Here is an 18344-nt window from a genome sequence, read left to right as displayed (position 1 = left end):
CAACCCCCCTGCCACAGGCAGGGACACCATCCACTAGACCAGGTTACTCCAAGCCCCGTCCAACCTGGCCTTGAACACTGCCAGGGAGGGGGCATCCACAGCTTCTCTGGGCAACCTGGGCCAGTGTCTCACTACCCTCATAGTAAAGAATTTCTTCCTAATATCTAATCTAAATCTACCCTCTTTCAGTTTAAAACTGTTACCCCTTGTCCTATCACTACATGCCCTTGTAAAAAGTCCCTCTCCAGCTTTCCTGTAGGCCCCTTCATGCGGTTCACACAGGCCCACCTCTCAAGCCTGTCAAGGTCCCTCTGGATGACATCCCTTCCCTCCAGCGTGTCGACCTCACCACACAGCTTGGTGTCGTTGGCAAACTTGCTGAGGGCACACTCAGTCCCACTGTCCATGTCACCAACAAAGATGTTAAACAGGACCGGTCCCAATACCAACCGCTGAGGAACACCACTCATCACTGCTCTCCACTTGGACATCGAGCCATCGACCACAGCTCTTTGAGTGTGACCATCCAGCCAATTCCTTATCCACCGAATGGTCCATCCATCAAGTCCATGTCTCTCCAATTTAGAGACAAGGGTGTCGTGCAGGACAATGTCAAACGCTTTGCACAAGTCCAGGTAGATGACATCAGTCGCTCTTCCCTTATCCACCACTTAGTGCTAGAGCTTTTCCCTGCTATTGCCATCCAGGATCCCTGAGGACAATTTGGCAGCTCAAGCTTGGTGACAACAATCCTTTAGCTCCTTGTGGTGATATTTAAGTGTGTATGTTGCCTTGTTCAAGTAGGGACGATTATTTTTGTGGCTTGGCTTCATTAACTGCTTTGTAATTTTATTAGGTTGTCCCTTTGAGGTAGGTATGAAATAAACGTGTAGGCGTGAAAGCCTTGGAGTTAACGTTATCTCATCATACTGTAAGTATGTCCTGTACTTGGCGTAAGGAGCTGGAGAGGCAGCACTATGCTCAGGAGAGTGTTATCTGTCCTTCAGAGCCTTTGGCCTGCGGAGATAGGCAAACAAGTTTTGGGAGGGGGAACAACCACTACTAATGAAAGTGGGACTAAACAGAAAACGTAGGAAGCTTAAGAGAGCATCAGTCTGTAACTGCTTAGCAGCTAAAAATCACAATAATTTCTACATAAGATGAAAATGGTTGATACAGGCAACTGAATTAAGAATTCTTTTAGTTTTTGCTTGAAACTTGCATGCAATTTTTCTTTACCTTGGCAGGATGTCTTTTAGTCTACCTACACATCTTCGCTATCCTTCCTAGGCTCTCTCCAAGTGAGATCCAGTCTAAGTTTGCTGTTTGGGCAGCAGGTTTCAGACCCCCACTGACAACATAAGCATTGTAACTATGCTGGTTTTGCCTGGGGATCATCTGATGCTTTAAACCTTTAGTTCACAAAGGTTTCTTAAATGTTAATCTCTTACAGAAATTAAGCCACATGAAAGAAAGGGGTTTTTTTTGTAAACAGGGAGTTTTGCTTGCTTATCTCCAGATGATGATGCCTCCTGTAATGAGGAAACTTGGTGGCTGAGGTCAGTACAGTGCTCAGTATCGCTTCCTTGAAGTGTGTGTACGGTGACTCAGGGAGGGTTGAGTTACTGCGGTCTGAGCGACCAAACCCCTGCCACCCCTTCAGTCCTAGGCTGTATCAAACAAAAGCAGTAGTCCATGCAGAAACTCCTCTGGAAATCTGATATTTTTAGGAACTGTGGGTGAGTAGGGGAGAAAAAACTTTCGTTGCTGCTGTAAAGTTAAGGAATGACCTTTTCTTCTTTTTGGGAACCATCAAAGTAAGATCCAGCTCCTTGTGCATCCCCTAGAGAGCTGAATGGCTTCTCAAGGTGCCATAGTGCAAGTGTTTGGCTCTATGGAGATTGAAGTTGCCTATTGTGCCCACCTTCTGGACAATACATAATCCTTCTTAACTCCCTGTGATTTTATCTGAAGTATTAATGCTTCATTTGCTTTATCTTCTTAAGAAGCTCAAGTAACTTTACATAACTGTGGCCTTCTCTGCATTCGCAAGCCTTGTTGCCCACTGGTAACAGCATGAAGAAAGGGGATTGATTTGGTGTGTGCACACAGCCATCATGTCACCAGTGCTGTTCTGGAGTGGAGCACTGATCACCGGCACAGACAGCAGAGCTCAAAACTCGATCTAAGTAACCCTGTTTGTGGTGTATGACTCCTTCCAGCTTGGAGCAAGGGCCGCTTGCTGGAGTTGTTTGAGAGTTTCTTCATAAGAAATGGCCTGCAGTTGTGAGTCCTTGGGATAGGGGAGAGGCCCTTGGTGTCATCTGCTTTCTCCTTGAAACATCTTAGAGTCACGGTTTCTGGGCTTAGTGAAACCTTATCCCTTTAAAAAAAAAAAAAAAAAAAAGAGGTTTTTGCAGCTGGCATGGAGCAGCATGAGCAGAAGGTAGTGAGGCAGGGCCAGCAATGGAGCTCAGGGGGCTGGGCACTGCAGCAGCTCACCCTCCTGTCCTTGGCCTTAAAAAAACGAAGAAAACCCAACAAAAACACACAGCTGCAAGGATTCCTTACTGCCTCGTGCTAACATGTTAACTGGCTCAGTAACAGCCAGAAATTTCGACTCCTCTTCTGGCAGAAGAAAAGGTACCAGCTGCGAAGGCAGCCTGTAATCCAGCATGGGCTCATGGACAGAGCCTCGCCCTGCAAACACGGCTCGCGTGTTTTCTTTTGGTGGTTTTTTGTCTCCTCTTTAACCATGTTTATCCTCCTCCGCAGCTTTTCTTCAAGGTGGGAAGGCAAACCTTAGCCCTCAGCCCCTGCGATGCTCCTCCCGTCACCTGCTTGCATTCAGGCTTGTTCCTTCTTGTCCCAGACGGTTTGGTGTTGTGCAGCCACCCGCGCCCCTGGAAAAGCTGTACTGCAGGATACAAACTTTGCAGAGGGCTTGAGTGTTCTCAAAAGCAAAACACATTAAATCACTGATAAACCAGTACAGGTATTAATAGCAAGAATTGCTAGAAACCTTGGGTTTCACTCAAGGTCTGTGCAGCCAATCATTCATCAGGTTGTTGAGTTTTTGACCAAGCTGGGGAGGTAGTTAATTAGGCAAGCAGAACTAGAAACAGATTCACAGGAGAAAAAAAATCTGATAACTTATTTGCGTTTAGGAGAACTCGGCAGGACAGAAGAGTTCACAGAATCACAGAATGTTAGGGAAAGTACTCACAAAGTTTCTGCTTGGGATAGTTGGTCGCAGCTTGTGCTCAGATAGACTGAGCGAAAAAGGTCATCCATCTGGAAAATGTCTGACTTAGCCCTGTGACCTTCTCAAAAATAGTTAAACTGGAAACATTTCCACGCTTACGGACCTTGGAAAAACTTGTGCCCTAAATGTGCTTTTGTGGCTTTCAAGATCTACTGCCCAGCGTGTATTTCTACCCCAAGACTGAGGAAAAGGCCACAAAGACACAGCTTGCCTTCAGCTGCTTGGCAAGGGAAAGCATCTGATCAGGCTTATCAGAACAACTTTGCTGTGACAGGCCTCGACTGTCTGGGGACACTGATGCTATTAACTGTTATTTTCACAGGTTGCTTTTCTCCTACTTTATTGTGAGCCAATAATTTTTACCTCAATAACTTAAAGATGGGCAAATCAATGAGATTTTTGTAACTATTTTAGCTAGGTTGTGGTCGAGTTCCTCAGTTTCATTGGAAGGTTTAAGCTGTTGGCTCCTTTGTTAAATTTCTTGGGAACTGGGCAAATGCAGGACTGTACTGCATTCAGCTGAGCCAGGTAACACAACTCTTTTTTCCTTTTTGTTAAAGATATTTTGCAATCTTTACCTAGATAAATTGTAAGTGTGCAGGAGAAGAATAAAAGGCAGAAACATCAACGGGTGAACTGGCAAGCAGAAGTTAATACAATTATTCATATAGTCACGCTGTACCTCATTTTTCCTTCCTCTGAGCTATTTTATCTGTCCAGACTATAAGATCTTAAAAAATTATGTGGACCCTTGTCCTGAAGCATAGGAGCACGTTAAGGTACTCCAAGGCTGGAGACTTCATATGTTTGGGAAGCCTTATCTTGATGAGTGGGAATTCTCATTGCAGGTCTGGTCAGACCCTAAGAGCTTGCCTGGCCTTTCTCAGGCTCTTTGGGAGGGGGGAATCTTATGTGCATTGCTGGAGTGTTTGTCTGGCTATTTTATGCCGCTTGTTTTCTGGACATGCAGCTGTAGTCAAGTGCTGCTTCTCAATCCCAGACAACTGAGATTTTCCATAACCTTTGACTAAGGAAATAAAAAAGTATCTCTCATCACAGCCCCCCTTCACAACAGGCAGCACAGAAGATTATATAAATATTATATTAAGCACATTTTTGGCAAATCGCTTGCATTTATGTTGCACTTCTTTCCACTAGTGTCCATGTAGTAGAAGGGATAAATGGTGCACTCAGACCACAATAGAAATGAATAGTCTGATGTATTTTACTTCCATTTCACTTAGGGATTACTCATCAGTTAACTGCCTTGTTTCTTATTTTAACTCGTACATTGATTTAGCTAGCAAAAACCAGACTGAGGCATTCTAAAGATGAGATCCCCTTACTCTGTCTTATTGGTAGGTATTTCTATATAAACCTGCATATGTAGAAATAGTTTCTTCTTGCTTAGAAAACAAAGGTAAGGCTTACTTTGCTAGCTACAAAAAACTACCACTTGTATTATGCCTTCTAGCCATAAATGAAGAGGAAAAGGTTTCATGACCATTCCGACCATCATCCTGAAGAGTAGCTGCTAGTAAATGGTGGTGGTGGTTCTTCTCGGGCTTACCTGGTTTTAAACACTGATGGGGAGAATGCAGCTTTTCAAATGAATTCATTCGAGTGTAATTACTGATTCAACAAGTTCTACAAGCAGACTGTCAAAGCAAACCGAACAAATGTTTGTACATGGAATAAAAACCAGCATAGGTATTTTTCAATGTGATTAAATGCAACATGGATTTTTGACAGAAAACCTGCTCCATCTAACTAATTCTGATAGGGTAGCAGAGATACAGGGAGAAAGGGGGGGCTTGTTTTGGGGAGGCTTCTCTGTTCTAGGCCAGTGAATATAATGAGTCACATGTGCCCCAAGAGCTGGTCTATGCAGTCAGGGAGAGCAGGCTAGTTCCAGATGACCATATTCAAAGGTCACCACCTCCACTATTTTATAAAAGGAGAATAAGATTAAATACAGACCACCCCTTCTCCCAGCTGCCTTGAAGACAAGGAAGCAAACACATGCCTCTGGCACTGTGTATGTCCTGCTGATGCTTTGCACAACACACGCTCCCCAGAACATGTAGGGTATTTGTGCTCCGACATCCACTGTGGTTCTGCATCATGCACCGTGACTGTCTATAATACCTTCTGGCAAAAGCCAGTCTTCCAACACCGCGGCAGCTGCTACGCTGGATGCTGCAAGTTATCTGTGTCCTCTTACTCGCTTTACAGATTTGTTGTTATGGTGAGAAAGGCCTCGAATATTGAACTCCCTGTTATCTCAGCTGATAGCAGCTGAAAGGGCTGTCATCCTGCTCTGGCTCTGTATGGCAATGCTACTAGAAAAAGGGGAGGGTTGGAGGAATCCACCTCCTTTTCCCCAAGGCTTTCCCTGAGCCTTGGACTTCCTTCTCCTATGCCTGGCAGAGGATTCTCCCTACACACTTGCTGCTGCTCTTTGCATTTAGGTGAACACAAACTTTAGGCAGCTTTAACAGCTTGGATGATGTTTCCTTACAGTCAGCACCTCAGTGACAACAAAGACTGTAAGGACATTTCTGCAGGTGTCAGAGGAGCCCACCTGGAAAGCTTCCCAAACGGGGCACTGGGATGCCCAGGGCTGCAGCCATCCCTGCTCCTCCCTGGGGACCCAGTCCTGGGTACAACCAGACACAGCACGGTCCTCTCATTGCCTACAGCCATTCAACACAGCTTCAGTGACTGCTGGGCTCTAGGATCCCACCGTCGGGTGCTCTGGGAGTGAAAAGCAACACGTGCTCTTCAGCAGCTTCTCCCCTGGCTGCTCCCTTCTGCCAGGGCACCATTCTCAACCATCGCTGTGATGTTACAACCATGGAACACAGGCATCACAGTGACGTGTCAGAACATCCCACTGGTAACCACTGTTGCCCGGCGCCAGCTGGCCTTTGCTTCCTGACTGGCAGGACAAGGCCTGGCTGTCCTGGTCGATGGCCAGTGAGGGAACCTTCAGTCCAGCTGGGTCAAGAGACATGAGAAAGGAGCCGTCTCCTGCAGAAACACCATCCTTTTCTGCTGCGGACGAGCTGGGGCAGTTGGCAGGCGAGACTTCTCCCGGCCATCCAGGACGGGGGGGGAAGGAGCACCCTGTGACGCTGCCCTACGAGCCATGGAGGAGGAGTGGGGTGTCCAGCCTGGCAGCGATGGACGCAAGGCCAAACGAGTCCCTCCTGTTTCCAATAAGCAGGCGGGCAAAGCCAAGGGATGCTCATCCCTCCGCTTCCCACAGCAGCTCTGGAAAATGCTGGAAAGCGACCAGTTTCAGTCCATTTGGTGGAGCATGGGGGGGAAATGCGTGGCCATCGATGAGAAACGCTTCAAAGAGGAGGTGTTGGGCAAGGAAGCGCCGCTGCGAGTTTTTGCCATGCAGAGTATGAAGAGTTTCCGTCACCAGCTGAATTGCTACGGATTCACCACAATGCATCAGGACTTCCAGAGATCTGCCTCCCTGCCTGAATTCCTGGCAGAAGCAGCAGCATCTTCTGCTCGCAGCAAGGTACAGTAGTTGCTCTGCACATCGACTAATGCTCACAATAGTCTTGGGGGAGAGATGGACCTTCACATCAAATAAGGCCTTGCAGTGGAGGAGATGGGGATGGGAGCGAGCGGGCTGGTTTTAATTTCCTTCTCGGGCCGTTTTCAGGACGGTTTGAGTTAGTCTTTCTGACCAGTAGAAACGCAGATGAAATACAGTTCAGTTCTAGGTAATCCTGCTCCGGCAGGGGGATCGGACTAGATGATCTTTCGAGGTCCCTTCCAATCCCTAACATTCTGTCATTCTGTGATTCTATCTGCTGAGTGTGAACCCGTTACATGCAAAGACAGACCCAGCGTAGCCTGATTTCTTGTAATGTATCTGCTACGTATGTTGCAAAGCTGAAACCTTCCCGTGGCACCTGCTGAATGCCAAGAAGGTACCATCTAAGGACCGAAGTATTACCTGCCTGCTCATATCCACAATGAAGTTGCGGTATTTGGCTTTTGAAAGCAATTCTTGTGCTTTTGGAAATCCTACACTGCTCTGCTCCCAGACGGCAAAAGTCCAGGGTTGGCGATGACTGAACAGAACCGACACGTAATGTTTAAGCCTGAGCTTGAGGTTTCAAATGCCCCTGAGAGTCCTTTTCAATGTCTGTGCTCATCTTTGGCAATTCGGAGGCTTAGTTCTCGTAGCTGGGGGTTTTCCAGTCTTGGGATGGTGGCAACTCTACTTCTACGACCCTGGCTTTAACAGAGAGCATCCCCAGCTGCTGGAAACGTGCAAGAGGAGAGTTGCCCTCAAACGGAGAGCTCCGGACGCACCAGGGATGGGTGAAAGTCACCCCTCCAGCAGCCCAGACGGTCACCCTGCAGAGGACACACAGGCATCTCCACCCATGATGGCCGCACCCACCAAGCGACAGGCTGAAACACCTCCCGACCTCGGCAGCACTAATCCATCTCCCCCCGCAGCTGCTCCCGTGCTTCCAGAGCCTGCTGAAGCAGCAGGCAGCCAGAGGTTCACCCCTCCAGCCCTCGTCTTTCCACCACCACCCAGCAGCCAAACCCCGGGTGGCCTCCAGCGTGCTGCCTCTGCTCCTCCATGGCCTGCAGTGCCTGTGCTGGCAGCAGCCTCGGCTCTGCCAAGGCCACCCCAAAGCCCAACTGTCCCCCACTGCCGCACCTGCACCTGCCGCCCCAACCCTGGAGATGGACCCCAGCACGGCTCAGCCTAGAGAGCACAGGGTCAGCAGCAAATCCACAGTATCTAACTCATAGTGTGAGTAATAGATAGAGCTTAATAGAGTTAGTAAGAATCACACAGAAACACACAGAATCAATCAGGTTGGAAGAGACCTCAGGGATCATCAAGTCCAACCGTTGCCCTTACACCACCCTGTCAACTAGACCATGGCACTAAGTGCCACATCCAGTCTTTTCTTAAACACATCCAGAGACGGTGACTCCACCACCTCTCTGGGCAGCCCATTCCAATATCTAATAACCCCTTCTGAACAGAAATTCTTCCTAATGTCCAACCTGAATCTCCTCTGGCGAAGCTTGAGGCTGTGTAGAGACTAGTAGAGTTGCTAATAAACTGTTTGAACAATAACCCTTTCCCAGTTGTCCCATCCTCTTTGCACAGCAGAACTGCAGGGTGAGTTCCTATTCCACCACCCACACATCAAGCAGAAGCAACTGATCTGCCACCAGCTGAACCACTTCTGAGAAAAGCCCAGCCTGGTTTCTTAGCACTAGAAAGTAAAAGGCAGGATGATGGTTGCATGGTGCATGCACCAGAGATGCTCTTCCCCATGACATCTATGAATGAGAGGCCCTCTCTTCTGCAGAGACATTGTCCCAAGGAGACCAGGAGCTCACAAGTCCTGGGACTCTTCAGGTGGCACGGCTGGGCCATAGAGCTGTGACTCAGCTTTTACCAGGAGGAGACAACCCATTACCCAGCAACTGAAGGAAGAACCTCTGGTAAGAGCATTTACCAAGGTGCATTTTAGCAAAGAGGATTTACCTGAAGCATCTAAACTAGATGCTGCTTTGTGCTGCCCTTCCTTTCCACTGAGCAGCGGGTTCATTTCGTGGTGAGAGCTGGCTTGTCACACACGTTGCCGAGGATGGTCCGCGCGTTGCAGTGGTTTACGTTACCCAGTGTAAGAAATAAGGGTGCAAGTTCCTAAGCCCCTGGTAAACACGCAGTGCTGCACAGCACAGTCCCATCACGGGGAGATGATTGTCCAAATCAGGGCCTAAGATCAGAGAAGGGATTATGTGATTCCCCCAGCCCAACTTGAAAAATCTAGATGAAGACACCAACATCTTCATCCAGGCTGGACCAAGGAAGCAGTGTTTCATCTCATGCCTTCTCCCAGGCGCTTTAAAATGTCTTTTTCTCCTTTTTGGAGCTGGTTGCAACCCTCTTACTTGGTTGCTTCTGTTTACGTAGCCCCGTAGAAGGTCCTTCACCTAGATTTGTGTCTTCCTGATGCCCAGGAAGACGCTCAGGCTCCAGCACCTCATACCTATTTTTCAGGGGGCCGCGGGGAGGGGAGGAAGGTCGGGATGGGATTTGCCTGCCACCCCAAGCAGGGAACTGCCTCCATACCCCCCTATCCCCTAGGTCTCCTCCTGCTCTTTGTGGAGGAGGAAGAGGATCCTCCACTACCCGGGGAGCATTAGGCCCGTCCGTTTTCCCCAGGACAGGCAGGGAACAGCACTGCCCACCAACCTCTTCCTGGGAAGCTCTTGTACTCCTTAAACTTTCCACCTCCTCCTTGAGTTGGGCCACCAAGATCAGGTCATCGACCTGTTCGCACCTCACACAGGCGAGGTCTCCGTTACCCTCGAGTGCCAGGGCCAGGCTCTGGCACTCCCTGCAGCCTGCCACCTGCACCTCCGCAGGCTTCCACGGCAGGGCCGTTTGGGTTACCATGTCTTTTCTGGCACCCACAGAGGACTGAGGGCCCCGACGAGTGGAAACCATACCTTCCTGCCCGCCTGCCCTGCTCGCCCTGCCTGCGCGAACTGCCTGCGCAAACTGCCGCGCCCCTGTTCGCGCGCTCCGGGCCGCTCACGCTCCCCAGGGGCCCTTCAAATCCCCCGCGGTGCCTCCGTCTGCGCCCCCTCCTCGCCTGATTCGCTGACGGGAACTTCCGGGTCAGACAGGACTCGGGGCTGCTGCTCGGGGGGGCCCCAAGCACGGAACCCGCCCGGTACAGCCCGAGCTCACCTCGCCCGCACCCACCTCAGTCGCTGCTGCCACCGCTGCCGCCGACACAAACACGCTCCCCAGAACATGTAGGGTATTTGTGCTCCGACGTCCACTGTGGTTCTGCATCATGCACCGTGACTGTCTATAATACCTTCTGGCAAAAGCCAGTCTTCCAACACCGCGGCAGCTGCTACGCTGGATGCTGCGAGTTATCTGTGTCCTCTTACTCTCTTTACAGATTTGTTGTTATGGTGAGAAAGGCCTCAAATATTGAACTCCCTGTTATCTCAGCTGATAGCAGCTGTGTGCGGGTATCAGTTGGTGCGTAATAAAACACATAAGATGATAGTAAAGAATATATGCTTTGCACTGAGGGCAGGTACAGTCTCGAAGGGGTTTTTTTTTGTGTGTGTTTTTTTTTGCCCCCCCCACCCCTCAATTCCAGCTTGGTTTGTTTTTGCCAAAACTAACCCCAAACTCTGCCCAATAGCACAGAGGATTACAGCTATTTGTGTCTTAGTTGGGAATTATGACCAGGAATCTGTCAAATCATATTTTTCCCCCTGAGAAGAGTTACAATCAAATGCAGGACAGTTCATGCAAACTGTTTTGCTGTAATATTCGGTGTTTGCTTTAAGTCTGCATCAGCAGATTACAGCAGTGTTTGGAGCACTGTATAGTTTTATGGTTAACATGTCATTGGAGGAAAATTAGTTTGCAAAGTGTTTTACACCGCGCGAGCAAACGGCTTCACTCGAGTCAGTTCACAAGGCCTTACTCTGACCCTCCTCGGGCTGTTGGTAACATTCCTGCTGACTTACTAATGCCAGGACAGGACACTGATTAGCCTGTTTTTAAAACCTCAGGGTGGAAAATAACTAGGAGAGGAGTTACTGCCAAATCAGAACAGCAGAGATGCTGCAAATAGCACGAGTGTTCTGCCTCTGATGGTCCTGACCGCAGTGGGAAACACAAACCACTCATTTCCCTAACAGAAGAAGTTAGGGGAAGGAGAACCTTGGACCCGCATACCAGCACTGCCTGTGTAAGACTTAAAACGCAAGAACGGAGCTGCTCCGGCACCCACATTTTTGTGGCAAAAGTCCTGTTCTGGTGCCCAGCCCCCCTGCTGGCAGATCTAAAAAAAATTATGGAACAAAGTAGGACAAGCTTCCAAACGCAGAGGCATTTTTGTTTATGACCTGAAGCAGGGTCTGCTGTTCGTGCTGGATGTTTAAACGCTTGCCGAGAGCCTGCAAACCGTGTTTCAGGGTTTACTTTGTTTTTTTTTCAAATAACTTCTGAAATTGCAATCTGTTGAATCAGAGGAATGACATCCACTATCCCTGCTAGTGCTCTGGAACAAGGTATGTCAAAGCCAGGGCAACAGCAGAGTCCGTGGCCCCTGAAGACCAGTTTAGATCTTTCTCATCTACTGACAGCAGTGACAGCGTGCCCTTATTTCTTTAAGCAGCACATGGAAAAAGTCTAGAAACCCATTCTGCATGAACCCAGTGGAAGAGCGAGCTCTGAGCAGATTTCCCAGTCATCCTGAGCACAGAAGACAGGAGCTGGCGTGACGGCACCATGAGCATACTCCACCCAAGAGACATGGAGCAGCCAGAAACGCGAAGCACGCAAAGGCCCGGGGCTGCTGGATCGCTGCTGGCACCTCTTGCTTTGGCTCCTCTCCAGCACGCTCCCGCCGAGCGTGGGCTCGCTCCGGCACGGCAGATGGGTTTGCAGAGCACTACACGTTTACAAGGCACAGCGTGGTTTTCAGACCTGAAAAAAACAGCCCAGCAGATGTTCAGTGCTTCTAAGTTGTCTGTTGGCACAGCGTGCGGTGTCGTGCTGGTCTCTATTCCTCGGAGTCTGGAGTAAGACAAGCAAGATTACATGAAATCCAGTGTCTTGGGTGGCTTTAGACGGTAAGAAGCAAGGACTGAGGAACAGCTACCATCAGTAGGATGAATAAAACAAATCCTCTTACACATTTAAAACTATTATTTGAAGGTGACAAACTGTGTTCATGCCCAAGCTTGCATTATTTCAACAACAAGAAACAGGCCCGGTCCAGGCTTCCAGCCTCACTTTTATTTAAGACAAGCCGCAAGCCAGCACCTGGAGGCAGGGTTTCTTGCAGTGCTTATGCAGCTTCTGACAGCGTTAGACCCTTCTGCAGCCCCATAGGAAGTGTCTCCTTCCTGATGCCCGTTTTCAATGCTCAGTTCAGTAAATGGATTGAGATAACATAAATTTCTGTGCCCAGCAGAAGCCCCAAACCAGCCCCTAATGATGCACCAGGTATTCAGAATCCCAACACTTGAAGGATCTTAAATGACTAAAAGCTCCAAGTACACAGCTGCGATACCTTCCAGGCATAAAGAGAACTTGACAGTCTTAGTAATTTTCTGTGTGTGAATAGCAAGGTGAACTTTGCTTTCAATTTCAGCATTTAACACCTGGCAAATATCAGATTCTCTGTAGCTTGGGAGGAGCGTGTTTGAGCGTTCATTGAGTTAAATCACATTCCACATACAAAACATACTACGATAATATTGTTTCCAACATTTACACCAAACATTTACCAAGCTATCTCTATAAGAATTTGTCCTGGTTTGGCCTAAACCAGGCCAATTTTCCTTTCAGTGATTTTTACTTTCAGCTAAGTCTCCTCTAAGTAACTGCACTTTCTGAAACTAACTGCATCAGTCCAGAGACTGATAGTGTTTGACCTTCTTGCAAGCATCTTATCAATACCACCATCTCTGGACAGGGATCCCAACTGTCTGGCTTCTCTACCATCCAATTCTATGCTATCCACCCCATTATCCCAGCATCAGAGCAACCAGGTAATAATTGGCTCACCGTCATAACGACTAAAGTCTTTCCTTATATTTCGCAGTTCTTTCAGGGATAAGCAGTGGTAGGTTATCTCTACATCCGAGTCCTCCTCCTCCTGTGATAGTTCTGCTTTAGAAGGACCTTTCTTGTGTGATGGGTCTGCTTTAAAAAGACGATCAAGGAAACCCCCATCTGTGTCAGGCCCTAACTCTGACTGAGAAGGGCCCTCACCTGGGTCATGTGATGGCTCTGCCTTACAAAGCTCTGAGTCATCATCCTTCACTTCACCAGCTGATTTCTTTCAGTGTTTTCTCCTGGTTACAGGGGCAGCATAATACCTACAGCTGTTGCTGCACCGACATTTAATCATATACCACACCAGAAACACATTCAGGACACCCGAAAATAAAAGCATGCCCTGTTTGAATTTCGCAGGGATCAGCTTGGCAAAAAAGGAGACGATACTATCAAAATGAGTTAAAAGATGCCCGGAGTGCACAGCTATTGATTCGCGATTAAAGCTGCCCATCATTGTATCATAGAGATAAGAGATCGGAATAATAACTGCCCAGTTTATCACGACATAAATCAGTATCAAAACCCATACCAAAATGATACATTTCGACCAGCGCCCACTGCTAAACCACATATAAGCACTAACAAACAGCACATACGGCAAGTAAGGTATTATTACACTTAACTCTGAAACAAGCTTTATAAAGAAAAGAGGTAACACAACGTTCACAAATGACATTACCATCTTAGCTATCTGTTTTAATTTCCAATGCCTTGTAAATCTCAAAGGAAGAAATCTGATACTCTCTCGGCTGAGCTCTCCGGGTCTCCTCCCGCTGGAGCTGGGATTCGACTTATCAAAGCAACCTGTCGGAGCTTCTCTCGAGCCCCACGTTGGGCGCCAATAAATCTGTCACGGTTTAAAGCTGGGCGAGCTATTAAAGCTGTGGCAGATGCTCTCTGTTAACCCTCCCCCACCCCCCAAAGGGAAAGGGAAAACGGAGAGAGACTTCCGGGTTGGAAAGTTAAAACAGTTTTAATAAACTATAATAATGAAAAAGAGTATAATAATAATAATAGAAATAATCAAATATATACAAATATATACAAATATATATACAAAACCAAGATCGAGCTCCCTTGATGTTGGCCACGTCCCCACTGGCACTGCAGGGCAGGCTCCGGGAAGGCCCAAGCTGGGCCTAGCGACGGTCGAGAGCTGGATTCAGGGATGCTCGGATCAGGATCGGGGGCAGCAGGAAAACGGACAGAGTCCTCTTCGGACACTGGCCATAGCAGAAAGAGAGACCCTCGTGATCCCCCCGCTTTATACCGAGAATGACGTGTATGGGATGGAATACCTTCGTTGGTCAATTTTGGGTCACCTGCCCTGTCCGCTCCTCCCTGCAGGTGCAACCCCCCCTTCAGCTCTTCACTCGTAAGCAGTGAGGAATTTAGCAGTGACCTTGGTTTCTCTAAGACTAAGTACAGCAAGAGCCTTTCTGCATAACATCCCTACCGGTGCCTCAGCGATAACTACAAACTTCGAGCGTTATCAGTCCTGGAAGCAGACGCTGTCTGCAAAACATGCAGTTAGTTTCAGAAAGTGCAGTTACTTAGAGGAGACTTATCTGAAAGTAAAAATCACTGAAAGGAAAATTGGCCTGGTTTAGGCCAAACCAGGACAGAATTAGATTAAAAAAATTCATTCTGGGCCAAAATCCAATTATGACTAATTTTCTCAGGGGCTGCCAGCTTGGCAAAGAACTTGGTAATAACCCAGTACATGTATCTAAAGCCGTGACTGGGCAATCCAAAGGTCTGATCATGTCTCCATTGGTACCCTCTCAGATGCTTATTCAATTGAATAAAAAGAAAGGAACAAGTCAGCTGTAGTAACTCTGGAGAAATCGAATGCTGGTTATCATTGGGGTCCGTATGAGTGCTGGGACTCGTACTCACAACCCCAAATTACTCAAGCCAGGATGTTGGTGTTAGTAACTGCTTTTTAAAAGACATTTCTGCCGTGGAGAGAGCATCTTGAAAACGGATGTTTGGAAATGTTTTCGTGGCCATAGGGTTTTGTTGTCAAAACTGATGCACGTGTGTCACCTGTACAAGCTCTCCTACCTGTTACACTGAACACTTCTGCACTGCACTATCCCAGAGAGAAGGCAGGAGCTGCCCTGTCCCCAGGAGAGAAGAGAAATGGCAAGTCCCTGCAGAGAAGTTTCCCTTCCTTCTTTCTTTCTGCTCTGCAGAAAGGGCTGTCATCCTGCTCTGGCTCTGTATGGCAATGCTACTAGAAAAAGGGGAGGGTTGGAGGAATCCACCTCCTTTTCCCCAAGGCTTTCCCTGAGCCTTGGACTTCCTTCTCCTATGCCTGGCAGAGGATTCTCCCTACACACTTGCTGCTGCTCTTTGCATTTAGGTGAACACAAACTTTAGGCAGCTTTAACAGCTTGGATGATGTTTCCTTACAGTCAGCACCTCAGTGACAACAAAGACTGTAAGGACATTTCTGCAGGTGTCAGAGGAGCCCACCTGGAAAGCTTCCCAAACGGGGCACTGGGATGCCCAGGGCTGCAGCCATCCCTGCTCCTCCCTGGGGACCCAGTCCTGGGTACAACCAGACACAGCACGGTCCTCTCATTGCCTACAGCCATTCAACACAGCTTCAGTGACTGCTGGGCTCTAGGATCCCACCGTCGGGTGCTCTGGGAGTGAAAAGCAACACGTGCTCTTCAGCAGCTTCTCCCCTGGCTGCTCCCTTCTGCCAGGGCACCATTCTCAACCATCGCTGTGATGTTACAACCATGGAACACAGGCATCACAGTGACGTGTCAGAACATCCCACTGGTAACCACTGTTGCCCGGCGCCAGCTGGCCTTTGCTTCCTGACTGGCAGGACAAGGCCTGGCTGTCCTGGTCGATGGCCAGTGAGGGAACCTTCAGTCCAGCTGGGTCAAGAGACATGAGAAAGGAGCCGTCTCCTGCAGAAACACCATCCTTTTCTGCTGCGGACGAGCTGGGGCAGTTGGCAGGCGAGACTTCTCCCGGCCATCCAGGACGGGGGGGGGAAGGAGCACCCTGTGACGCTGCCCTACGAGCCATGGAGGAGGAGTGGGGTGTCCAGCCTGGCAGCGATGGACGCAAGGCCAAACGAGTCCCTCCTGTTTCCAATAAGCAGGCGGGCAAAGCCAAGGGATGCTCATCCCTCCGCTTCCCACAGCAGCTCTGGAAAATGCTGGAAAGCGACCAGTTTCAGTCCATTTGGTGGAGCATGGGGGGGAAATGCGTGGCCATCGATGAGAAACGCTTCAAAGAGGAGGTGTTGGGCAAGGAAGCGCCGCTGCGAGTTTTTGCCATGCAGAGTATGAAGAGTTTCCGTCACCAGCTGAATTGCTACGGATTCACCACAATGCATCAGGACTTCCAGAGATCTGCCTCCCTGCCTGAATTCCTGGCAGAAGCAGCAGCATCTTCTGCTCGCAGCAAGGTACAGTAGTTGCTCTGCACATCGACTAATGCTCACAATAGTCTTGGGGGAGAGATGGACCTTCACATCAAATAAGGCCTTGCAGTGGAGGAGATGGGGATGGGAGCGAGCGGGCTGGTTTTAATTTCCTTCTCGGGCCGTTTTCAGGACGGTTTGAGTTAGTCTTTCTGACCAGTAGAAACGCAGATGAAATACAGTTCAGTTCTAGGTAATCCTGCTCCGGCAGGGGGATCGGACTAGATGATCTTTCGAGGTCCCTTCCAATCCCTAACATTCTGTCATTCTATCTGCTGAGTGTGAACCTGTTACATGCAAAGACAGACCCAGCGTAGCCTGATTTCTTGTAATGTATCTGCTACGTATGTTGCAAAGCTGAAACCTTCCCGTGGCACCTGCTGAATGCCAAGAAGGTACCATCTAAGGACCGAAGTATTACCTGCCTGCTCATATCCACAATGAAGTTGCGGTATTTGGCTTTTGAAAGCAATTCTTGTGCTTTTGGAAATCCTACACTGCTCTGCTCCCAGACGGCAAAAGTCCAGGGTTGGCGATGACTAAACAGAACCGACACGTAATGTTTAAGCCTGAGCTTGAGGTTTCAAATGCCCCTGAGAGTCCTTTTCAATGTCTGTGCTCATCTTTGGCAATTCGGAGGCTTAGTTCTCGTAGCTGGGGGTTTTCCAGTCTTGGGATGGTGGCAACTAACTCTTCTCCTTTGCTTTTTTTAGATACTCTACTTCTACAACCCCGGCTTTAACAGAGAGCATCCCCAGCTGCTGGAAACGTGCAAGAGGAGAGTTGCCCTCAAACGGAGAGCCCCGGACGCACCAGGGATGGGTGAAAGTCACCCCTCCAGCAGCCCAGACGGTCACCCTGCAGAGGACACACAGGCATCTCCACCCATGATGGCCGCACCCACCAAGCGACAGGCTGAAACACCTCCCGACCTCGGCAGCACTAATCCATCTCCCCCCGCAGCTGCTCCCGTGCTTCCAGAGCCTGCTGAAGCAGCAGGCAGCCAGAGGTTCACCCCTCCAGCCCTCGTCTTTCCACCACCACCCAGCAGCCAAACCCCGGGTGGCCTCCAGCGTGCTGCCTCTGCTCCTCCATGGCCTGCAGTGCCTGTGCTGGCAGCAGCCTCGGCTCTGCCAAGGCCACCCCAAAGCCCAACTGTCCCCCACTGCCGCACCTGCACCTGCCGCCCCAACCCTGGAGATGGACCCCAGCACGGCTCAGCCTAGAGAGCACAGGGTCAGCAGCAAATCCACAGTATCTAACTCATAGTGTGAGTAATAGAGCTTAATAGAGTTAGTAAGAAGCAGAGACTAGTAGAGTTGCTAATAAACTGTTTGAACAATAACCCTTTCCCAGTTGTCCCATCCTCTTTGCACAGCAGAACTGCAGGGTGAGTTCCTATTCCACCACCCACACATCAAGCAGAAGCAACTGATCTGCCACCAGCTGAACCACTTCTGAGAAAAGCCCAGCCTGGTTTCTTAGCACTAGAAAGTAAAAGGCAGGATGATGGTTGCATGGTGCATGCACCAGAGATGCTCTTCCCCATGACATCTATGAATGAGAGGCCCTCTCTTCTGCAGAGACATTGTCCCAAGGAGACCAGGAGCTCACAAGTCCTGGGACTCTTCAGGTGGCACGGCTGGGCCATAGAGCTGTGACTCAGCTTTTACCAGGAGGAGACAACCCATTACCCAGCAACTGAAGGAAGAACCTCTGGTAAGAGCATTTACCAAGGTGCATTTTAGCAAAGAGGATTTACCTGAAGCATCTAAACTAGATGCTGCTTTGTGCTGCCCTTCCTTTCCACTGAGCATTCGTGGTGAGAGCTGGCTTGTCACACACGTTGCCGAGGATGGTCCGCGCTTTGCAGTGGTTTACGTTACCCAGTGTAAGAAATAAGGGTGCAAGTTCCTAAGCCCCCGGTAAACACGCAGTGCTGCACAGCACAGTCC

The sequence above is a fragment of the Nyctibius grandis genome, chromosome 10, assembly GCF_013368605.1.
Source record: "Nyctibius grandis isolate bNycGra1 chromosome 10, bNycGra1.pri, whole genome shotgun sequence".
NCBI classification, from domain to species: domain Eukaryota; kingdom Metazoa; phylum Chordata; class Aves; order Nyctibiiformes; family Nyctibiidae; genus Nyctibius; species Nyctibius grandis.
This window is presented reverse-complemented; position numbering follows the sequence as displayed.